Genomic DNA, 26,730 nt, shown 5'->3' on the forward strand with positions numbered 1-26,730 from the left:
TGATTTTGAGTTGGACAACCACATATTGCTACGACCCAGAATGAACCTGGGTCCTCTAAAAGCCTCCACTAATGCATTCATGTTTCCATCAGTCCCAACAGGCTGAGTCAGGTTTCTCCAAGTGTGGATGAAATAGGTTAAAAAAGTTAGAGTGTCCACTTTGCAAGGTTGCCTATTTTAAAATTCCAACCCTCTTTCACCAGGGAAAATAGTATATCCTAATTAATGATTGAGTGAGTGAGCTCTGGAGTCCCACAGACCTGGTTTGAACACCAGCTCTGTTGCAGACTGAACAACCTTCTTGCAGGTTACTTGGTATCTTTGAGTCTAGTGTCTTTATCTTTAAAATGGGTGTAATATATGACGTCTTTTGAGGGTTAGTATCACAAATACTTAATTTTAGTAATAAATGAGCAAAGTCAGAATGAGAAGAAAAGAAAAAAAATGAAAAGAAGGAAAAGTCAAGCTACATCTTTTCAATGAAAGATCTGAAATAGAACAGATGGAAGAATTCTTTCCATAGTCAGAGTCTGAGATCTCCTTCTTGAAGTTAAACCAAATTCCTTAATCAAGAAGAAAATGTAAATTGAAAGAGACAGAAAGTTCATCATAGGAGCCTGAGTCCCAGAGGACATCAGAGCAACAATTTGTATGATGTTGGTATTTTGATGTTGCTGGTGGTAGTGGTTTTCTCTCCACCCTCCTCCTTCTCCTCTTCCTTTTCCTTCTTTTCATCTTTCTCTTCTTCCTTTCTCTCTCTCTCTCTCGTTCTCTGTTTATAAAACAGGAATTTCCCTAGAGAAAGAAATGGAGAGTTGAAACCTTGGCTTTACACTCCAGCAGAAAAAGTCTTCAACTGGAAGTATGTTAGAGAAAATCTTTGGCCTTTGTGTGCAATTAAAAGTCTTAATTAGAGGAGGAAGTTACAATAAAGGAGTGTAATGCAACCTAAGTTACTTTTATTAATCACTGTGGCTAAGTTACTTTTATTAACCACTATTAACCTCAGACCCATTAGGAAAAGTCCTAAGTACTTCACTCCAACTTGAGTCTACTGGGATCACTTCGCAGGTAGACAGTAGAAACCTAGAGAAAGAGATTAGATAGATAGATAGATGGACGGATGGATAGATAGATAGATAGATAATCTCCATCTCTATATTTATCAGATAAAAATAAACTAAAATGAAATTAAAGAAAATTTTGAACTTTAAGTAAATGCTTCTTTACCACAGGAGGATGAGTTCCTGTTCTCAAACTCTCCAGGGCCCCATGTCCTTTGATACTCATGCTGACATAACCCCAGTTCACGATTGGTGGTATCACTAGATTGAAGAAGTTGGCCTTTAGCTAAAGGAAGGTAAGGTAGCCTTGGTGCTGATATGGAAAGTATACAAAAGTTGCTTTCCTGCCTCAAGTATTCCCTCTATAATACTCCCGTGAGGTTTGTAATTTCCACTTTTGGTCACTGACTGTGGAAAGACTTCTCCAAGTGAAGGGAGCACTTGGCTCCAAATTGGGAGACTCGTTCCTTGTCCTTGTCCAGGCCTGCAACAATTGGAATGCTTCTTACTCTTCTGCTTTCTTTCAGAGGGTTGATGTGAGTATCAAAAGAAAGACTAAATGGAAGAAGCTGTGTAGCGAGTGAAGTCTGATATCAGTGCGGGGTACAGTTAAAATAGTTTTATCTAAGTGTAATGACAACATGCCTTGATTTTCCTGAGACAATCCCAGTTTATTCCTTCTGCCCAAGCATAATTAGTAATACTTACCCATTTAACTTTCAGAGAAAATACATTGTGGTAAGTCTACGATAAAGTCATTATTTGTATTTAGGACTTTTGCCCAAATTAGACAACAGGAACAAAGAGCAAAAGGATAGATAGAATTGTATGTGCCCCGTCTCTGTGACATTGGCCAAATTATTTCTATTACAGAAACTTTGGTTTCTTTATTTTTAAAATGGGGATACCTGTAGAAACTATCTCATAATATGTATAATATTATAAATTAAATTAAATATCATAAATATTAAATGTAACTCCCTAAAAAATGTAACAAAGAGTCTGACATATCATAAAACTCAATGTATATTAGCTTACAAAATAAAATTATAAAACAAGATGGTAGGTTTTCATAATTAGAGAATGTAATGGAAACTACTGGATGGGGTACTTTCTGGGATGGATAGGCCAGAATGGGTAGGGTAATAGTAGGATGGGATGATGCCAGTCTTGGAGAGAAATGAAAGTTCTGGTCCTCACAGCTATTACTCTCCAGTGGGACCTGTGGGGTTAGTGATTTTGTAGGAGTTTGTTGTTTAAGGTGCCCTTCCACTTCCCAGGCTTTGCACTGCCCCAGATCTAAAAGGTCTAACTATAAGATTTATACTCCAGAAATAGCCATTTCTCAAAAAAGGTAAAAAAGCTTGGTTTCTCCAGATGTTCACTGTTTGACATCCTTCTTCAGACAAATATAATCCAAGGAATCTGCAGAAAATTTGCAGCCCTAGAATTTGATTTGCCTCAGTGAATATTCAGTAAACTCTTCCGAGGGCAGAAAATCTGCTGTGTGAAATGGTATTGTTGTATATTTTGCCATGCATCGTGCCTTCTTCTATTGAGTTCTCAGCTTGAATGATTCAGACCTCAGGGCTAAAGAGAAGATAAAAAATTTGCCTCCACCACCATCTACTTTTTTTCTATATATTCATGTTGTACTGGCTTCTCCTATCCTACAGACAGGAGGAAAGATGATGTGTTTCCTAGCCAAGATCATCAAAAGATGGAGAGGAAACTATTTAAATTGTAGCTAAGGATTTTTAATAATAATAAGACTCACACTCAGATATGAAAGACAACTAACATTGCCATATATGCATTTCTCAAAAGTACAAATTTAAAACTGGATGTAAAATTGCAAAGGTCCTTACATCTGGCAGGAGGTTTTGCATAGACCCAGCTGCCAGAGTATGAGTCTAATGAGACAGAACACTCATGTAACCCACCAGGTAAAGCAAATTGATTACTCAAATACAGAATGCAAGGATAAACAGAAGCCTAGGACTCATTTTGAGCTAGTCCTCGAAGGCTCAGGAGAGCCTTGCCGGTCAATTACAGTCTTGTCTCCATGTGCCCCATTTTACACAGAATCCGAGAGACCTTAAAAGCATTCTGCTTTAGGTTTTACACCTTGAGTGGAAATCGGATCACTCAGTAAACATGATGTAGAACAACTTGTTCTAGAAGGAAGGAGATCATACCCTGTATTGTTCTGGAAATTTCCTCCTTATCTCAGGATGTTGCGTTCTTGATAGAATGTGCCCAAAGATTTCAAGCAAGGGGGGAAGAAATGGGTTGGCCAAGATCATCTGGGGATGTTTCTTCCTGCAAAAATGATTAGAATGGACCCCACAACTAAAGTATATGGTTACAGTTTGAAGAAGATATGAGTAAGATTTAGAAAAAGAACTAGATGATTAAATGCGTATTTTTTTTTTTTTTGCAATTTATGCATGTTCACATTGATATTTTCTTTCTTCTCTCTGTCTCTGTCTCTGCTCCTCTCTCTTTCTCACTCTCTCTAAACACACATACACACACACATACACACACATAGAACGAACAGAGTCTGCATTCTTTGGTATCTTTATCTCCATTGTCCAGTGTTTTTTATATGTGGCTCTGGAACGCTGGAGTAAAAATCATTTGGGATGCTCATTAGCAACAACAAAAAATTTCTGAGACTGCAACACAGACTAATCTTGGGTAGGAGAAGAAAAGTGGGAATTGATACTTAACATAATATTTCAAGTGATTCTTATGCAGATGGTCCACAGATCAAACTTTGAAAAATAAAGTGAAACACTACTATTCTTCCTGTGTCACCTTTAGGAAGCAGCAAGATTAAAAGTTGTCTAGCAAGGATGGTTTAATATGTATAGATCAAGTGTTGCTGATGTTTCTGGTGTGTTGGCTTTAGAAAACTTTAGCACATTTCTTAGTGCATTGACTTTTAAAAACTGGCAATTGTAAGCACTTTCTCTGATCTTTTGAGATGTAAATCTTCTCCCAGCCATTTGTCAGTTGTACAACCCAGGAATATCTTTCTCAAAGACAGGAGAGCCATACTTTTGACATTTAGTCATCAGGAAAGATAGAGCCCCTACCTCCCAGTCTCCATGGGAGGGTAAGAACCTAACTTCCATATGTTCCAATTAGCAAACTCACATATGACCTCACTTTTACAAATCTCCCCACTAATGTCCTCCAGTACTTTTCCACAATGTACTAATGTCCTCCAGTACTTTTCCACGATGCACTAATATCCTCACAGTACTTTTCCTCATGCTTCAGTGAACTGAGTTCAATCTTTCTCTCATTGCAATAGTCTCTCTCCTTATTGCAATAGTCTCTCTCCTTATCTCCATAAAGTCTTGAATAATGCCTTCCTTACCTGTTTAACTCTGTCTGGTACCATTTTTCTTTGTCATCAAACTTTAAAATGATTAAGATATAAGCCCATGTTTCTTTTCATGTAAACATAAGATGTAAAGTGTCAAGAATCTCAAACCATTAGTCAAAGTTCCAGGTTCTAGCTGTAACATTTGCCTAATAATATCCTGGAAGGTTTTTAAATTTTTTTCACCATCTGAAAAACAAAAATAAAGCCTGATTTGACAAGGATCCTATCAGACTCCACTTTTCCCTACACTACTTAACCTGATAAATACTTGCTAAATATTCGGCTTCCATTACATTGTAAGCTCAATGAGGGCAGAGACAACGTCTACCTTATTCATTCCTGAGTCCCCAGTGCTCAGTATAGAACTTGGCATTTAAAAGGTGCTCATATAAGTCCTTTCTCTCACTGCTACAAAGAAACACTTGAGACTGGGTAATTTATAAAGAAAAGAGGTTTAATTTGCTCATGGTTCTGCAAGCTATACAAGAAGCATGATGCTTGCATTTGCTCAGCTTCTAGGGAGGCCTCAGGAAACTTACAATCATGGAAGAAGGTAAAGAGGGAGTTGGCACTTCACACAGCTGAAGGAGGAGGAAGAGAGACAGAGACAGAGGAGGTACCACACACTTTTAAACAACCAGACCTAGTGAGAACTCACTATCACAATATAGCACCAGGGGGATGGTGCTAAACTGTTTCTGAAAAACCACCCCATGATCCATTCACCTCCCACTAGGCCCTATCTTTAACACTGGGGATTACAATTCAACTTGAGATTTAGGTGTGGACACAGATCTAAATCATACCAGTTCTCAATAGGTATTTGAAAGAAGTGAATAAAGTTAGATAACATATAATATAAATAAAATGGGAAGAAATGCAAGAAAAAACACTAAAATTTTATTGACCTTCACTCTGGGCTCAAATTAATGGAAAGTCCAAATAGTCACTGAAGATAACATCAGAAAATCTGGATTTTAATTCTAGCTTTGGCACTGACTAGAGTTATTGTGATAATCTGTTTTCACACTGCTGATAAAGACATACCCGAGACTGGGAAGAAAAAGGGGTTAGCTAGGACTTACAGTTCCACATGGCTGGGCAGGCCTCAGAATCATGGCAGAAGGTTAAAGGTGCTTCTTACATGGTGACAGCAAGAGAGAATGAGGAAGAAGCAAAAGCAGAAACCCCTGATAAACCCATCAGATCTCATGAGACTTACTCGCTGTCACGAGACTAGCACTGGAAAGACCAGCCACCACGACACAAGTACCTCCCCCTGTGTCCCTCCCACAACATGTAGGAACTCTGGAAGATACAATTCAAGTTGAGATTTTGGTGGGGACACAGCCAAACCATAACAGTTATCATTTTAATTATTAAATTTCCTTGATTCTCTAGTATATCACTATAAATATAAGAGACAGAGTAAATGATTACTGAAATCCCTTGCTGAATTAACCTCATAGACTCCAGGATGATCATTGACCTCCTTCCAGCTATAACCATTTCCTAGATCAAAATCCTGATATACAACAATTGCTCCAGAGTTGCAGAACATTTAGTAAATTCTGATACTTAAGACAATTATTCCCCTCCTCTCCTTTTCTATTTTTCCTTTCATTCTTTCATGTATTCATATAATCATTAAACGTTTGCCCCAAAGAAAATAAAAATATTTTATATATGTACCTTGAATTAGGCACCCACATCTTTGCTGATTTCTCTATCTCTGATAAGATTCAAATTCTAGTCATGCACTGGTTTCATTAAGTGGTTAAAAATATCTTTTTTGACCTTGATGCATTATGTAAATGGCTAATTTGCCTTGAAGCATAATTTTATGGGAATAGAACTTTGATCTCCATGAGGTAGCCAAATACACATTAGGGAAGAACTTGCCTCATACCCATTCCTCCCTGAATCTTTTGAGTTTCAAGAAGGGTTAGTGTGCTTGTGTTTACTTTCTGACAGACTTCCTTGCTTTCACCCATAAATCAATAGCATCTATATCAAATTGACTTCCATAACGTAGAAGAGCAAAACCAATCTTCCTCTGACCATATATTCATTGTCTCTCTTTTTCTCTTTCTCATTATTTTAGATCTGTAGGTATCATAGTTTATTCAGTGGTTCACAGTCATTAGCACAACAATGATCAAATAGAAAGACCCCAGGCATCAACCTGACAAAAGCAAGAAAACAGATGACTCTTGGAACTCATTTGTAATACAATAGTATCCTAGCAAGCTGTAAGTTTTTGACCTTAAGCAAGAGAACGTTGATGACTTTAATAGAGTTTTCTTTATAAACCTTTTTCTTTCAGCTTCGAAACTGCTGACTTTTTTTAAGCCCTGCTTTTCTTATGATTGCTTTCAAAAGCATATTTCTGTTTTAAAGCTCGAGTTCACTTCAATAATGCTTGGTTAATTGTATGGGCATTCACGCTTGGTGGCAAGCCTGAGGCCTTCCTTGACAAGATAAAATAGAGCCCTAGGATACCTGCTCCCTTTCTACACACAGAATACACACATCCTAAATATGAGAAAGTACTTCTTTGGCTCTAATTGTCTAAAAAGTAACCTGATATTAACAATATTTTAGTTATACAGTTCAAGAATTAAGGAATGTATGATATGGGGGTGGGGGCAGGAAAGTGATGGGTGGAGAAGGGCAGGGTCCCTGGTGAGGGCTCCACTCTTGGGCCTGGATCTATGGATTTAAGTGAGAACAGGCACTCGTGTTTTCAAGCCCAAATGTTGCATTTTCCAAGACCACTCTGGCCTGTCATGCCCCCTGATCCTGTGCCTGTATAAACCAAGACCTGAGTGGGCACACACAGGTCTGAACACACAGTGGGCTGAACGTTCAGACAAGCAGACCAGCAGACAAGCAATGGCAGAAAAATGCAACAGAAAAAGGAGAGGAGAAGCCCACATGTGATCTGATTCTTTCAGGACACTGGGCAAGGGCTCGGGATACAAAAGGCTGTCACATTGGCCCTCTGCCCTTGTGATAAGGCAGAGGGTCCATTGAGCTGATTAACACATAAGCCATCTGCAGACGGCAAATTTGAAAGAATTTTGTAACACACACCCACTTGGGCTTCAGGAGTCACAGACACCCACTCCTAGACACTGCTGTAGAGCTGGAGTCCAAAAGCTCTCACCCTGATCTCTGGTCCTGCCTGTCTGCATGCTCCTCCTAGGGGTTTCAACTGCGGGCAACCGAGCAGGTGATCCACACTCATGTCATACCATCCTGTAAGGGGAATCAGGGAAGTCTCCCATTTCATTTCTGTTAAGATGAATCTGGATTGAAGTACCACCAGTAATAGACAGTAGTAGTGAAGTTTTAGGCAAATTACTTACTTTCTGTAAGCCTCAGTTTCTCTGTATGTCAGCATTATTTATAAGAGTTCCTATGTCACGGGATTGTGGTGGGAATTAAATACGGTGCTTGTTAAGAAATTTAGAGATCCTGGTACGTGACAAGTACTTAGTAAGCGATGGCAGTGAATATGCGTGCTCTTGTTTTGCAGCTAAATCTCATTCCTGAGTAAACAAGATGTCTTTAGTTGGCTGAAGAAATTAACCTGACCAATGGCATAGGAAATCCTGCAGTTTGAGCCATGATAAATGCTTCTCATGATCTTATGCATTCTCTCTCCTTTTTTGTTAGACCAATGTAAAACCAGGCTTTCTGTATCCCTGGTATTTCTTCTCACAATCCCAGCCAGGGCACTATCACATTTGCTTTCTAACACCCTGTCTTCGATATCTGTTACACAGTGATCTTCTGTCACTTCTTTCTTCCAGGCTTATGGTCCATTCAGAAACAGCCTTTCTCTAGCAGCTTTCCATATTTTCCAGAGTTGCTGCCAATAAAACCAAGGAATAAACTTAAAAAACTTTAAACATGGTCTCGTACAAATAAATTACTGGAATTACAAACTGTCGTGTAATAAAGAGAAGCCTGATACTCTTTGTCCCAAGATATTTTTCTAGAAATGTCATTTATGTCATTCTCAGCAGTCAAAGCTGGCATCAAGATCCAGAGTAGGAGAATGGGTCAAAGATACAAAGCTAGAACTTATTTGGCAGCATTGAGAGGTTAATTAAGATAGACCCCTCTCTTCACTTGTGGCAGTACCAAAAGTAACCCAACAATACCGTCCCCCTCTTATGGATATATCCCAGGTGCATAGGGTGAGTAATTATGAGCATTGTAAAGCTTTTCTAGAGAAAACATTCTCTGGACTTCAATCACTTACATCTACAGCTTCAACAATGAATGATTGTTCTGCTTCTGTGACTTGATTCTTTATTCTTAAATCTTTTTTATTTCAGTATAGAAATCACCATTCCACATAGAAATTTACACTTGTGTATACAGATGTACCTAGCTTCATTGTTTGGTTACTTTCTTGTTTAAATTGTTTTTATTATGGTAAAACAGATGTAGAATTTACACTCAACTGTTTTTAAGTTTCCAGTTCAGTGATATTAAATACATTTGTATTGTTGAACAATGATCACCACCATCTATTACTAAAACACTTTGTCTTGCAAAACTGAAACTCTATACCCATTAAAGAATAAGTCCCCTCTCCTCCTTCCCCTAGTCTCTGATAACCACAATTCTGTTTTCTATCTGTGATTTTGACTAATCTAGGTACCTCATATAAGTAAAATCATATATTGTCATTTTGTGAGTGTCTTATTTAACATAGCTTAATGTCCTCCAGGTTGTTTCATTTTTAGCATATGTCAGAATTGCCATCCTTTTTAAGGCTGAATAATATTTCATTGTAATAGTTTATACACATATCACATTTTGCTTATCTATTCATCTGTCAAGGGGCACTTAGCTGGCTACCATGTTTTAGCTATTATAACTAAATGACTATTCAAATATCTCTATGAGCTTCTGCTTTTAAGTTTTGTGGATATATACCCAGAAGTGAAATTGCAGGCTCATCAGGGAGAATGCCTTGTTCATAGTAAATATTAAATACATACAATTTGTAAAATTAGACTGAATTTAAAACAATAAATAACTGCAGTCCAACCAGATTAAATCAGAAAAGTACATTAGCCAGAATTTCAGAAAGAAAGATTTTGTAAAAATCTAAATCAATCATAATATTTTAGCAAACAGTAATCTATAATATAGACATTGTTTTGTTTTGGTTTGTGCTGTAAAAAAATTAGAGTTAATTGGCGTTGATATAACTGGGTACTTATTTAAAATCAAATGAGTTTCAATTTATGCTTCATACCAGAATAAATCCCAAAATGGCCCAAATTTAAATGTAAGCAATGAAATCAAAATTTAGTAATAGAAATGGTAGGATAATATTTTGAATTGCATTTTAATTTTAGATTTATTAGTTTTTTGACTTCTGAAGTTTGTGTTACATTTAGAAGACTGTATTCAATTTCAACATAATAATAATGTTTGAATATCAAAAGCTACCATTAACAAAGTAAAAACATGAGTAGCAAAATGGAAATAAAATTAAAACTCATATTACAAGCAAAAGGCTACTTTCTCTAGTATGGAAAGAACCCCTATAAGCCCGAAAGAAAAATAAATAACAAATATCCAATGAAAAGGGATTAACATTATTATCAAATTTATCAGAAACAGAATTAAAATGGCATTAAACTGATAAAAGGCTTACTATCACAGAAAACAAAATACAGTCAAAATAAAATTATACTAAGATGATTTTCTATTTATAAGGTTATCAAATTTAAAAATTATACTACATGTCAAGGCTCTAGAGAAAGAGGCAATTAATTACATTGGTGGTAGAAGTGTATTCATACTATTTTTATTAAGCACAATATGGCAAACATATTAAAATTAAATGCATACAACTTTTTGGGGAGTAAATTTACTTCTGTGAATTTAAACTAACAATATTTTCCAGTAGGTGTGAAATGATATAAATGTAAGGGTATTTATTGCATTGCCACTTGTAAAAACGAAACTTTGGGCCGAGCGCGGTGGCTCACTCCTGTAAACCCAGCACTTTGGGGGGCCGAGGCAAGCAGATCATGAGGTTAAGAGATCAAGACCATCCTGGCCAGCATTTGAAACTCCGTCTCTACTAAAAATACAAAAATTAGCTGGGCGTGGTGGTACGCACTTGTAGTCCCAGCTACTCGGGTGACTGAGGCAGAAGAATCACTTGAACTCAGGAGGTAGAGGTTGCAGTGAGCCGAGATAGTGCCACTGCACTCCAGCCTAGTGACAGACAGAGACTCTGTCTCAAAAAAAAAAAAATTGACAAAAAACAAATGTCGATGATTTGTAGCCTGATTCACCAGCTCATGTTACATTCAACAAGAGCAGACGTGTAAAAAAGAATGAGGAATCTCTTCACAAACTGATTGAAATAATCTCCAAAATTTATTTTTAAATGAAAAAAATCAAGGTACAAATCAATGTCTATTTGGGGAAAAAGAAAGAAAATAACAAGACTCTAATTTGGTTTATTTATAAAATGTATCAAAAAATACAATAGAAAGTGATAACTTTGTCTCTAGGAAGAAAGGTGGCTGCTGGAGGTTTAAGAGAGAAAAATAATTTTCACAAACAAATAAATGACAAAGGATGGTGTATTCTTATAGTAGAATGCCAATTAAATATTTAATAATGATGGAGTTAGAAAATTATCAACAGATGCAAACACTAATGAAACAGATGTACTGGGAAAATAATGTTTATATTGTCTTAAATACATCCTCACAAATTCATTTATCAGTTACCAAGACAAAAACATAGTAACTCTAGAAAGAAAAACCTTGGCAGAGACCAATTTCAAGAAATGATCAAATTAATCATCATTAACGTTGGCACAAACCAACAACGTGCCTCTCCTGAAGATCCACTGAGAAGAATACAAGAACGCTTCTGGCAAACAAAGCATGACTTTGACTTGAGCATGATAAACATCAGACAAACTCGAATTGAGGGATAGTCTATAAAGCACCTGGTCCATGTGTATTTCAAAAATATCAAGGTCAGAGAAGCTGCAGATTATAGATGAATAAATAGACATAACAATTAAAGGTGATCTTTGATAATGAATTAGATTCTGGATTGGGAATAAAACGAGACATAAAGACATTATTGAGGAATCTCATGTACACTTTTATTGGGTTGTTGTTCTTTATTATTGTTGAGTTGTATGAATTAGCATATCTTTTGCATAGAAGTATTTTGGGATAAATATATTTTCAAACAGTTTCTTCCAGTCAGTGCTTTTTCATACATGATCTTAATAGTTCCTCTTGAAGAGAATACTTTGTTAACTTTAATGATGTTTAAGTTATTTCTAGATTGTTTACACATCAATATAAAATTAGAATGAACATATGAAATTTTATTTTTGAAAATCATCTCAAACTATAATTAGAATAGCATTGAACCAAAAGAACTATTTGAGAAAGTAAATATCTTAGCACCATTTAACCCCAATCCATGACATTTTATCTTTTTTAACATTTTTAGTTTTTTTTGTTTTGTTTTTAGGTTTTGTTTTTATAGTTTTTGGGTTAGTGGTCTTACCCACACATTCTACTTAGTTTATTCCTAAATATCTTATGTTTTTGATACTATCTTAATTTTAAAAATTAACATCCCATTTTGCTGCTGAAACTATATTTCATTTTTGTAGACTAAACTTGTATCTTTGATCTCTTAATAGATTAAACTACTCTAGTAGCTTCTTGTAGATGTTTTACATAACTATAATGCAATATTTAGCTAGATACAATTATACTTAGCTCTTCAATAATTATGCATTTATTTATTCTTATTTTATTGCATTGAGTGGGACTTCTAGTAAAATGTAGAATAGATTGGTGAGATAAGACATTCTTAATTCTTCTCCATTTAAGTGAAAAACATTCAGTCTTTTGCCATTAAATTTATTAGTTGATATTAATTGCACATTATTTTGTTGTTGTTTATTTGTATATTAGTTTGCTAGGTTGAATAAATTCCCTTAAATTCTTAGTTTTTTGAGAGTTTTGTTGAATCACACATAGATGTTGAATTTTGACAAGTGCTTTTCTTGCATTCATTGTGATGATCAAATGTTTCTTCATTATTGTCTATCGATATACTAAATTAAGTTGTTTGGTTTTTGAATGTTGAATCAATGTTTTATTCTTTAGTAAATAAGTATTATTTTCTATTTGGCTGGATTTGAATTGCTGATATTTTAAGGATTTTGCATTTATGTTCATGACTAATATCTACCTATTTTTTAATTCACATGCACTCTATCTGGTTTTGTTTAAAAAAAGTAATACTGGACTCACAAAATCAGCTAGAAAATCTTTCCTTTTCTATTTTCTGAAACAGTTTGTGTAGAATTGGTGTCATTTGTTTATGCATTGATTGACAGCATTCTCAAATAAACCCTTCTTTATCCAGAGTTTTCTTTGTGGGTATGTATTTAATTATGAAATCATTTTATTTAAAAGATACAGGAGTAGTAAAATATTATCTTTATATGTCTTCCTGTTATGGTAAGTTTTGTTTTCAAGTAACTTACCCATTTAAGTTGTAAATATCTTGTCAAAAAATTGTCAATTATATTTTATTTTTATTTTAATATTAAATTATCTATCATTTATAGCGATACCTCTTCTGTCACTCCTGATATTGGAACTAGAATTTTTTCTCTCTTTCTCTATGTCCACCTCCCACTTCCAATTTACTTCACATATGTCTCATTTTATAGCTGCTTTTTGAGAGTGGGAAAAGCCCAGTACTACTAATTCTGTTATGGTCAAAAGCAGAACATATAATAACTTTTTAATAAAAAATAAACCTTCATTATATCTCAGTGAAGACGTTATTTAAAAATCACATCAAAGAAAAATGCTTTTGTAAGTGAACCTGTAAGGATGCCTCTAGTGTGATAGTCACTATGCAGGGCAAATGCTGCTGGGGATATTTCTAGTAAGGCCAGGAAAGTGAAAAAAGATGCCTAATTCATATCAGGGAATTCCTTCTTACAACAGAAAGATATCAGAATGTAACTCACCAGGAATTTCCATCAAGGGGAAACACATGTGACATTGGTCTGATAACCAGTTTCTTTCCATTGTCACTTTTGCCTCATTTCTAAAACATCAGGGTAATATTTATTTATCAGAGGATTTGATGCTTTGTGGGATGAGTTGATATATTAAATGATGTGTGAAATTTAAGATCTCAAACTACTGTGACAGTTGAAAAGTTGTGTAGACATCTTTCTTGGTAATTGGCTTGGTGTCTTCCAATGGCTCTTACAAGGAATAAATCTTTTCACAGCTCACCTTTCCCTCTGGGCAGCTTATACCCTTCAAGAGACTAGACTCTGATTATGTCTGTGGATTTCTGTGGCATGATGGGAGAAAATCTAACAAGAAAGACATTGTGCATAAAAGAAATCAGCAAATAAGTCTGAGAAGGGAAATAAAGAAACCAACAAAAAGCCTACATAAAACGTCAGAACTAAACACCTCCCAACTGCTGCTTGTAGGAGGGGTAGTGTTACATTTCTAGTATGCAATACGTTGTCTAATGGCAGTTTTAAAACCAAGCAGAAATTATCCATAAAAAAGAAGACACAAATTACTATTATTAGACATGCAAGAGGGTTCATCACTATTGATCCTATGTACATTAAAAGGATAATAATAAAACATTGTGAGTAATTCTGTGCCCACAAATTTAATAATGGATGAAATAGACCAATTTATTGAAAAACAAAAAATAACAAAATTCACAAAGGAAGAGTAGATAATCTAAATGGACTTAAAACTATTAAACATATTTAATCAATGATTAATAATCTTCCATTAAAGAAAGGACCAGTCCCTGATGCTTTCACTAGCTAATTCTAAAAAATATTTAGGTACAAATTAAACCATGTTTCTGCAATCACTTCTAGAAAATAAAAGAGAAAACACTTCCTAATTAATCTTAGTATTACTAGTATTACCAGTATTACCCTGATGCCAAAAATAAAGACATTACAAGTAAAAACTACATCCAATATCTCTTGTAGACATAGATGCAAAAATCTCAACAAATTGTTATCAAATGCCATCCAATAATATATAAAAGTAATTATACACCACAATCAAGTGTGATTTACTGCAGATGTGCAAGTCTGGTTCAACGTTAAAAAAAAATTAATGGCTGGGCACGGTGGCTCACGCCTGTAATCCCAGCACTTTGGGAGGCTGAGGCGGGCGGATCACGAGGTCAGGAGATTGGGACCATCCTGGTTAACATGATGAAACCCCATCTCTACGAAAAATACAAAAAATTAGCTGGTATGGTGGCACACACTTGTAGTCCCAGCTACTCAGGAGGCTGAGGCAGGAGAATCGCTTGAATTCGGGAGGCAGAGGCTGCAGTGAGCCGAGATCACACCATTGCACTCCAGCCTGGGCATCAGAGCAAGACTCCATCTCAAAAAAACAAAAAAGAAAAAAAAAATCCATCAAAAAAGAGAAAAAAAAATCCATCAAATCAATATGATAAAAAAGACAGAATATGATAATATCACTTGATATAGAAAAATCATTTGAAAAAGCCCAGTACTCATTCAAGATGAGGGAAAAATAAAAAATAAAAAAACCTCTAAGAACTCTAAGCAAACTAGGAATAGGAGGGAATTTTCTCACCTCAATAAAGAACATCTATAAAAACCTCAAGCTAATATCAATACTTTATTGTGAGAAACTGAATGTTTTCACCTTAAGTTGGGGACAAGGTAAAGATGTCCTCTCTTACCACTCCTGCTGAAGATTGTACTGAAAATCCTAGCTAATGCAGTGAGTAAGGAAAATTAGAATCAAGGACACAGTGCCTGTAATTAATTTAAAAAATCTGGTAGGGCCACAAGATAAAAAGTTAACATAAAAAGTTGATTGCTTTCCTTTATGAAAGCAACAAACAATTAGAACTTGAAATATAAAACACAATATAATTTACATTAACATAAAAAGTGAATCCTTAGGTATAAATCTAATGAAATATTTATAAGATCACTATAAATGGATGTGGAAAATGATGAAGCTCTGATGAAAGAAACCAAAGACACATTAAATAAATGGAGAAATTTTTCATGTTCATGGATTGCAAGACTCAATATTGTTAAGATGTCATTTTCTTCCCACTGGATCTATTAAAACAATACAATTACACTCAAAATCCCAACTGTCTATTTTGTAGATGTCTATAAACTCATACTGAAATTTATATGAAAAGGAAAAATACAAACCAAACAAAGCCGGAACAGCCAACACAATATTAAAGAAGAAGAACAAAGTTAGACAATGGATAGTATCCAACTTTAAGGCTAATCTAAACCAGTGATCAAGACACTGCGTTTTTAGTGAAAGAACAGACATTTGGATGAATGTAACAGAAGTGAGGGCCCAGAAGTAGACCACACACATCTGTCAATGGTAGATGCCCTTCTCCAACAGGTAGAAAATGATCGGGGGAGACTAAACCAAGATGGCTAACTGAGTCTCTGTGTTCCCTTCATGCATGGAATTACAGAAAGTTGGAAAATCATAGGAGAAAGGGAAATACAACAAAAACAATAACTGCCATCAGCACACAAGACATTAAGGTCATTCTGTTTTGATATACACATGCATTGTGAAATAATTACCAACGTATCAAAACATCACATTGTACACCCTAAATATATGCAATTTTTATCTGCCAACAATACCTCAACAACATGGGAGAAAAGAAGGAATTGAGGCAATTCTGAAAGATAAACAGCAGGAAAAAAAAATCAGGTGTATAGAAAAACAACTAGAGAAAATATGCAGACTACTACTCAGAAAACGATTAAGAAACAAAACAAATGAGCAAACCAAAAACCACTAGGAACTACCAAGTCATGAGGAAACTACGAATTCTGAAGCAGAAGTGCCAAATTCAATAGACAAAAAGATAAGTTTTTAAAGAAACATACTTGATAGAATAAATTGAAATGGAACAGAGAATAAAAATATAATACTCTGACAACAAATTGAAAGTCAGTCATTGTGTATGATAAGATACCTTAGAATTTACATTTCTTGTCATAAATAATACATAAGGTCATTACACACACACACAATGATGGAAAAATACCTGCAATGCCAATGGAAGAGTGATAGCAATTCAAAACACGGGTGAAAAATTCTGCTCAGATATTACAGTGTGCTGGCTAGTTGCAGAAGAGCCAAAGTAGAGAGAAAATATGATTACTTACATGAATTGCAGAGCTCGCAAGATACAAAATTAAACAAAGGTTAGAAGATGCAGAAGCAATGTACCCCCAAAAATTACAAATAAGAAAAAAAGAGAGACAGAAGCAGTTTTTTTTTTTTTTCCCATTCCCCGTGCAATGGTGCAATCTCAGCTCACTGCAATCTCCAGCTCCCAGGTTCAAGCGATTCTCCTGCCTCAGCCTCCTGAGAAGCTGGGATTACAGGCATGTGCCACCGCATCCCGCTAATTTTGTGTTTTTGTAGAGATGAGGTTTTACCATGTTGGTTGGGCTGATCTTGAACTCCTGACCTCATGTGATCTGAAAGCAGTTATCTTAAGCAAAGCTGAGAGAAAATTTTCCACTGAGTTTTTAAAAGATGATATGCTCATCATTCCTTCAATTAACATAAGATATTCATTTATTTATTGATTTATTTTTATTTTAGATTCAGGGGGTGCATATGCTTGTTTGTGACCTGGGTATATTGTATACTAGTGGGGAATGAGCTTCTAGGGTACCCATTGCCCAAATAGTGAACATTGTTACAAATTTACTAACACAGAGGTTTCTTGTCATGTTCCTCAGTAGCAGACATTATAATCATTTTTGAAAGGAATTTGCATTTTTTTCTTTAATTTTCAGATAGACTCATGAGTTTTAATTTCAAAGGTTGATCAGAGAGAGATCCCAGATATTTTTTACCAAAATACATGGTAAAAATGTTGATAAAGAAGCATTTCATAGGTAAGCAAAAAGCGATTCCTTGTTACCTGGAGTTTAGTGAGAAACTCAAGGACAACCAAAGGTTTCATCTTTATCAAACAGGATTTTTATTACTTTCTCATCAGCAGCAGTAGAAAGACCTACAAAAGGGTTACCAGTATGATTGAAAAATATTCACTACTATGAAGTTAAGTTTGGTAACAAAATATAACCACGATTTATTGTATGTATTCTGAAATACATGAGCACACATTTGACTACTGAATTCAGCATAATTATATTTATGATGTGACAATGATGTGTAATTACATTTCTCTCAAAGTCCTATTACATGATAGAGGAACTTTATTTAATTTTATTATGTGTTCCTTCTGTATTATATTTCTAGCAAATCAGGATTTGATGAATTATTTAGTATGAGCTGGCAAACCAGTCCTGCAACCCCTGCACATAAAGTAATTCTGATTCCAATAAATGTATTTTTGACAAATGGCTTCCACTTAAATGATTTATCAACTTAATGTGGAATGGACCCACAGCAGCAGAGTAGTCGGCCTCTTTTGCACTTGGTTCTGTCTTTGCATGCCGAGAGGAGAAAGAAAGAAAATATAACTTATATCGAAGATTTGTTTGGAAAAATATGATGTTTGTGCTAAGTTGACAGCATATGGATCAAGCAACAGAAAATAAAGAAAAAGCAATAAAGACATACAAAGTTTACTTTTATCTTCAATCATGGAAATTATTTGTGTCTGCTGAAGAAAGAAAACAACCACTATTAGAGTTAACTGAGCATATTAAACAATAAACCACAAGGTGACTTCTATCATAAACTTAGTTCCAAGGGATTGCAGTCAGCTTAGATTTAGAGGCCACAACATTACTATTGTGGGTTAATCAGATCCTGGGAGTGGTTTGGTTGAAAATGATGTAGCTGCAAAGTGTACGCAGATATTTTCATGAACACCACTGAAAGTGAAGACTCAAGGGTAATCAAAGTGCAAGCATTTATATGATTTGAAATCCTTCATCAGCTGCTAGTTCCCTACAGTACATGAAATTATGTGATTGATTAAAAGCATCTACTAAAAACTAACTTCGTTAACATGTATTGTGACACAATTTACTGTCCAGCCTAGTAAGTTATATCAAAGGGTCTGTTGGCTGGGGCCAGTGGCTCAGTCCTGTAATCCCAGCACTTTGGGAGGCTGAGGCGGGTGGATCACCTGAGGTCAGGAGTTCGAGACCAGCCTGACCAAAATGGTGAAACCCCATCTCTACTAAAAGTACAAAAAAATTAGCAGGACGTGGTGGCCAGTGCCTGCAATCTCAGCTATTTGGGAGGCTGAGGCAGGAGAATTGCTTGAACCCAGGAGGCAGAGGTTGCAGTAAGCCGAGATTGTGCCATTGCACTCCAGCTAGAAGGATGGGCCTGCCTCGAGCACACATCTTGCCCCTCCATTAAGATATTTGCCCTTCTGAAGCTTCAAAGAATGAGCTAAAGAGTAAGTCCAAAACATCAGAAAAGGCAGAATTGAATAGTCTTCATCATTTTGGGGGATAAGGAATAGAAACACACCAGGTTTTGAATGAAAAGCCAAGGACGTCCATACATAAGAAAGAGGCACAAACTAGAATTGAACAGACCCTTACTAAATACATCAACCCGACTCTGGCTCAACTCAATCCCATGCCCCTCAACCATATAGAATCCTGGAAAACAAAATATATGAAATATAAAACTCACTGGTAAGATTTTGGAAAACATGACAAACAAGATAGGATTAATGAGTTTGAGAAGAAGTCAATAAAAAAAATCTAATGGAAGCATAGAAGGAAAATGAAAGATTAAAACAAGACACAACAGTGTAAGAGGCATGCAGAATATGTGAATAAAGAAGATAAATTCCCATGCATTTTACAGACCTTATAAATATCCAATCTTACTTTAAAATGCTTTATGACAAATAATTTACAAAAACATAAAATTATTAAAAAATAGTTTGTCAAAACTGAAACAAGAAGAAATAGGAAATGTGAACTCACATATGATCAATAAATTTATCAATTAAAAAGAGATCTTCCTCACACAATTATAGCTCCACATGAATACATTAATAAACTCTTTCAAACATTTAAGGAACTATTAATACCAATTTTACACTCATTTTTCAGAGAATGGAAAAAGATAAACAAATGTTTCCAACTTGTTTATGATATCAGAATTGTATCTGTGTAAAAACTTGACAAAATTCGTAACGTGATAATAATGAATCAAACCCAGTAACATATAAAAATAATAATGCATTAAGACCAAGTGTATATATATATATTTTTTTGGAGACGCAGTCTCTCTCTGTCGCCCAGGCTGGAATGCAGTGGCGTGATCTTGACTCAGTGCAACCTCCACCTCCCAGGTTCAAGCGATTCTCCTGCCTCAGCATTTCGAGTAGCTGGGATTACAGGCACTAGTCACCACGCCCAACTAATTTTTGTATTTTTTAGTAGAAATGGGGTTTCGCCATGTTGGCCAGGCTGGTCTTGACCTTTTGGCCTCAAGTGGTCTGCCTGCCTTGGCCTCCCAAAGTACTGGGATTACAGGCAGGAGCCACCTAGCATAGCCAGACCAAGTAGATTTTATAACAGGATTTAAAAATCATCATATATAATGTACCACATTAACAGAATAAAGACACATGCTGATTTTGCTAAACATGGAGAGAACATTTAATGAAAATTTAACACATACACATGTAAATCTCTAGGAAAACAATAGAAGAAACTTTATAATTCTTAAAAAAATATAGTGTGTACAAAAAGCCTACAGCAAACGTACTCAGTGGTAAAGTATCGAAATTTTCCAACCTGAGCTCAGGAACAAATTAAGGGTGGTTTCAATTTTTACTTCAACATGGTACTGGAGGCATAGCTACTACAGTAGAGCAAAGAGAAATAAAATTTACAAAGATTAGAAAGGAAGTAAACATTCAGAGGAAGTAAAACTCATTATTTACAGGAGGCATTTTGTTTATATAGAAAACATTCCCTGCCACCTCATAACTCCCTTCACCTCAAAATCTAATTTGTCTAAGGGAATTATCATGGTCTCTGGATAAAAGATCTGTATTGAAAAGTTAATTGCATTCTTAGAATGTTAGCAATAAATAATAAGAACATATTAGTTTGAATAGCACAGATAACCAAAATTATAGCAATAAAATGGAATACTATACAGTTATGCAATAAAAAAGCAAACTACTGTTACATCCAATAAAATGAATGAATCTTAGAGATGTAATTTCGAACAAAAGAAACAGGAAGTTAAAAAAAAAAAAAAGCTTACCACGGTATGATTCTATTTGCATGGAATTGAAAAACAAATTAATCTGTGCTACTAGAGATCAGGATGGTGGTTACTTTGTCGGAGCACTTGGGAGGCTGGTAATGATCTATTTGTTCATCTAGGTAGTGACTATATACCACCTTACAAATGTATAAAACTTCGTTACCAAACACTTAAGATTTTTACCTTTCGGTGTATGGTGTGTTACTTTGCTAGGGCTGCTATAACAAAATGCTACAGATTGGGTAGCTTAAATAATATAAATTTATTTTTTCACAGTTCTGGAGCTAGGCATCCAAGATGATTGCATTGACAGGTTTGGTTTTTCCTGAGGCCTCCCTCCCTGGCTTGCAGATGGCTGACTTCTTGCTCCGTCCTCATTTGGTCTTTTCTGTGTGCAGGCACATGCTTGTGTCCAAATTTCCTCTTTCTTATACACACAGCAGTCATATGGGTTAGGACCCACCCAAACAGCCCCATTTTATTTTAATTACCTTTAAAAATAGGGAGAAAGATAATTATAAAGTCCCAAATACAGTCACATTCTAAGAGACAGGGAGTTAGGACTTCATTATATACATTTTGACAGGCCACAATTCAGCCCATACTAGTATGTAATTTATAAATTAATAAGTAGGAAAAATACATACATTAAAGTAAAACTAAAAGGACAGGTAAGAAAACAAAGTCAAAAGTAAAGACTGAATTGGAGCAGCATGAAAGTTATGTGGAAAACCAAGAGTTTGTGATACCAGAGTATCTAAGGGAAAAGTGTTTTCAAAAAGAGGAAGTGTTCAAATGTTTCAAATGCTCTTCCTAGATCAATTAATATGAGGACTCAGAAGTGTAAATTGGCTTTATAAAAAAGAAGGCCATTATTGACTTTAGCGAGAGCCATTTTACTGGAGTGGAAAGGATAAAACCTTATGAGGGTGGGTTGAGTAGAGAATGGGAGGTGAAAAACAGAGTAAGAGTGAAAACGCTACCTTTGAGAGGTTTCCCTGTAAGTATAAATTAAATGGAAGTAGCTGGACGGAAATATGGGCTTGAAGAAGTGGTTATGGTTTGTTTTTCCTTTGGTTGCTTTGTTTTTAAAACTGGAAAAGACTTCTGCATGCTTGATCATTAATGAAATAGGTAGAAAGTAAGGCAGACGTTGCAGATATGGATTGGAGAGGAGATAATCAAGAGATGGCTCTAATAAAAAATACTATAAAAGATAACAAATGTTGGTGAGGATGCGGAGAAACTGGAACACTTCTATACTGTTTGCAGAAATGCAAAATGGTGCAGTCATTATGGAAAACAGTATGGAGGGTCTTCAAAAACAGAACTACCATATGATCCAGCAATTACACTTCTAAAGAAAAATTGAGGAACAGATTAATTATTTTGCCTTCATTTACCCTGCTGGTAACGAGGTGAATCTGGATTTGTGTTTATCTGGCGCTAAAGAAAGTTATCTTTTTTTACTTTTAGCACATAAAAAATAAACTATTAGCATTCTAAGTCTGATAATTTTCATGTTAAAATACAGTTAATATTTATAACAAAGTATACGTAATATCTAGAAATAATTCAATTGTAAAGTCAAATGAAAATTTTCAGGCTCCAAAATTGACCACATAACATGATCACAACTACGTCTAGCATAATGCCTGATACTCAATAAATGTACACGAAATAGCCTGTGTTTAAAAAATAGGAAAAGAAAAACAAAATGAAATGTAACAGAATGGTTTAACATGGTTAATCTAAGTGTAATTTTTTTCTCCCTTTCTTTCCTCTACCCCAATTATTTAAATGACTAACCATGTAGGGTGTTTAAGAAAAATTTTAAAAAGTAAAATAAACTATGAGCACAGTTCTTCTCTAAAAATATTCTACTCCTTCCTTCTACTTAATTCAGGGAACTTTCTGCCCCATCTGCTTCACAACTTCTGACCACATTGTATGTGGTTAATGTCTATGAATTGCCCCTGAGAACTACCCTGACAGTTTACTCAGTCACCAGCTACAGAGGTCTGAAAGCCAACTTGTTGAGCAGATATGGGAGCAGTTTCATAAATATATCCAGGAGTACTGCCTTACGTGAAAGGATGCAACGATGAGAGAATATATATAAGCCTGAACCAATGGGGAAAAGCCACAGAACTTAGTTATTTTATTTATTATATTGTATTTATTATATGGACAGCTTTGGAAGTGTGTGGGCTAGTTCTTGTAGACAGGTTTCTCAACCTTCCTGAATAACCTGTATTTATATGGAGAACTAGATGAAAATTATGTGAAGCTAGCAGCAGTTGAAGTCATCTTTCTTGAATAATAAAGTTCATAGAACAGGAAAGGGAAAGAGGGAGGGGAGAAGAAGATAGGTTTCAAAGCCTTTCTAATTATAAAGAAAATGTGATTTGTATTTCATATATCAAAATAGTCCTTATTATTTCTAGAACCAGTCTGCTATCCTTTGAATTAACAAAAGATACATAACAAAGAGTATCCAAACTGGAAAACAGGAAGTCGAATTGTCTTTGCAGATGACATAATTTTAGGTATTAAAAACCCTAAAAGATTCACCAAAACGTTTTAGAACTGATAAACAAATTTAATAGTGTTGCAGGATACAAAATCAACATATAAAAATCAGTGGAGTTTCTGTACACCAATTACACTCTAGGGTAAAAAGAATCAGGAAAGCAATCCCATTTATAATAGCTACAAAAAAAATAATTTTTTGGGGGGAATAAATTTAACAAAGAAAGTGAAATACCTCTACAAGGAAAAATATAAAACACTGATGAAAGAAATTGAAGAGGACATGAAAAAAATGGAAAGACTTCCCACATTTATGGATTGGAAGAATTAATATTGTGAAAGTAACCATGCCAACAGAAGTGATTTGTAGAATCAATGCAGTCCCTGTCAAAATACCAATGACAGTCTTCACCCCAGAAATAGAAAAAACAATCCTAAAATTGATACGGAATTACAAAAGACCCTGAATAACCAAAGCAATCTTGGGCAAAAATAACAAAGCCAGAGGCATCACACTAAGTCACTTCAAAATATTTTTACAAAACTATAGTAACCAAAACAGCATGGTACTAGCATAAAAACAGGCACATAGACAGGTGGAACAGAAAAGAGGACCCAGGAGTAAATCCACTTATTTATAGCCAATTTATTTATGACAAAGATTCCAAGAATATTGGGGAAGAAACAGTCACTTTAATAAACGGTGCTGAGAGAATGGAATATCCATATACAGAGGAATAAAACATGATTTATTTTTAAAGGTTTAATTTAATTCTTGACCCTCTCCTTCTGCCTCCCCTTCCATAAATACCCATTTTTCCCTGCGACACAATCTATCATGGGGCTTTCAATAGCATTTTTTAAAAATGCTTTTTTCACTCTTTAAGTTGATTTTTTGTTAATGTTTGTTCCACTGATTTTATATGAAATAATGGCAAACACTAAAATTTATATTATTGAAGTCTTGTAGTTTCAAAGAATGACTGTTGCATATTATTTGTCTGGAGGAAAGAGGACCCTAATAGAGTTTCCAATGCTGAGAATCCCCTCTTAATCAGGTTAGCTCAAGAATGTGGTCAGTCACCGCTCATCATAGTGAGTGTTGCAACTTTGCCTTTTCAGAAACTTCTAGCTGCCTTTTTGTGCCTCTCTCCCACTCTCCTGGAGGTCTCCCAGAATAATATTCTGAGAACGTTGATAAGGGTAAGTCACTATTAGTGGAACTGTCAACCTGAATTGTCTTCATACAGGACAATTTGGCTGTAGCTTTGAAAGTTAAAATTGAAAAGGCTTTTTAATCCAGCATTCTGAATATTGTAGTTATTCTACAGAAGCACTTTCATTTTTTTGGGGTGGGGTGCAAGCAAGATAATATATGTGCTTGGACATTCATTGCATAATTATAATTGTAAAATAAAGTAACTAAATGAATTTCCATATAAGAAGACAGGTACAATAAATTATGATACTTTCATAAAATGAAATATTCTATAGCCATGTAAAAAGACAATTTTATAAATCTCCCTGTGGTAGTTTTAAGTGAAAAACTCAGCCATAGAACAATGTGACTAAAGAAAAAAGAGATATATAAACACACATACATATACACATACACATATACATATATCCATTGTTATATATATATTATATATAATTACTAAATGTTATTAAATGTACTGAATACCTTTGGAAATTAAATAGACATTAGTCATTGCTTTCAAAGAGAATAACTGATTTATCTGAGATCAAACTAGGGAGGAAGGGAAGCACACTATTCACTGTATTCACTTCTATATTATTGAATTTTGATCAATGTGTATTATCTATTTAATAATTAATAAAGAAAATAATATTAAGAAAAAGTATAAATTATTAAGAGATGATCTTAATACAGCATCATATTCCAAAGGAACTTTTATAAAGCTGAGGATTGCATAGATCTGCATATTATGCTTATCATATAGTCACAGATAGGTGATTTAAGGTTCATATAAGGTTGGGTAAATTTTTAGCTCTCTTCCAAACAGGGATCATTTTATTGTCCTATACATGCCAGCATTAATACTTTATTTGGTTGCACTATACGCACGTTTGTATAGATGTAACTGCACATAAATATTGCATATGTATGAATACATAATGGCATATTTATAGCAATGGAAATAATACCACATAAACTATCTTTAATGTCAAACATTCATGATTAGGCTTTTTATACATACATGATAAAAAGAATAATCATATCATTGAAAGAGTCAAAAGAAAGAGAAATTACATACTATGACTGACCTAATCACCACCTTTCATTTTATATGTTATTTCAGGACATACTAGTAAGGGCATACATTAGACAAATTTTTTTTTTTTTTTTTTTTTTGGCTTTCTTGATTATGCATTCTTTACCCCATCCAGTCCAAATTCTTCCTGATAAATTTAGATTACTCCTGTGTGATTCCTTTTTGTTTTGAGATACGCTTCGGTGATTCCCAGTAGGCATAATTTTTATCCTTTTCCATCAATTTTCTATTTTCCTATCTAAACAAATTGTATGCATCAGTAAAATACACTAAACTTCACATGTTGTTTTGAAAACAAAAAGGGAATACAAGTTTAGAATAGATGCATATTTCTGTTGAGTAGACTCTTTTATTATCATGAAATGTTCTCTTTACCTCTAGAAATATTTATAAGCATAAATATCTCCCTTTTCAGTGGTGGTAGGGCAACACTGGCTTTCATCTTGGTTAGTATTTCCTTGGTGCATTTTTAATCTTTACATTCCTTTTATTTTTATATTTTCTGTGTCCTTATATTTAATGGTGTTTCTTATAATCATGGGTTAGCTAGTTTACTTTCTTCTTTTTATAATCCAGCCTATCAATTCTTATTTTAGAGAGAGGATTTAGTCTATTTTAATTAAATTACAAATATGCTTTTACTTAAATCTAGCATCTTATCCTTTGTTCTATGTGTTCACATGTATTATTTTTTCATAGTCTTGCCTTCTTTTGAAATAATTACAAATTTTATAAATCATCCATTTGCCTTCTAATAGCTTGCATGTTATTTATTTTTTTAGTTCAGTTTTACATTTATTCCTTTTTATTAGAATATATAATAAAAACTATTTTATCACTTCCACACCAAAGATTTTGCAACCCTTACCTACAATGTATATTAAAACCCCAAAACCATTATTGCTATTATTTTAAACAGTGTCTATTTATTTATATCTGGTTATTTACATCATACTTTTAAAATATATTTTTCCCCCATCTTTTACCAGGGGTTATACTCCTTCTCACTAAATGACTTCCTTTTGTGTTTCTTTTCATGTGAGTTACTCTGATACAAGGTACATCATAGCCAG

This window comes from Chlorocebus sabaeus, chromosome 9 (assembly GCF_047675955.1).
Source record: "Chlorocebus sabaeus isolate Y175 chromosome 9, mChlSab1.0.hap1, whole genome shotgun sequence".
Taxonomy (NCBI): Eukaryota; Metazoa; Chordata; class Mammalia; order Primates; family Cercopithecidae; genus Chlorocebus; species Chlorocebus sabaeus.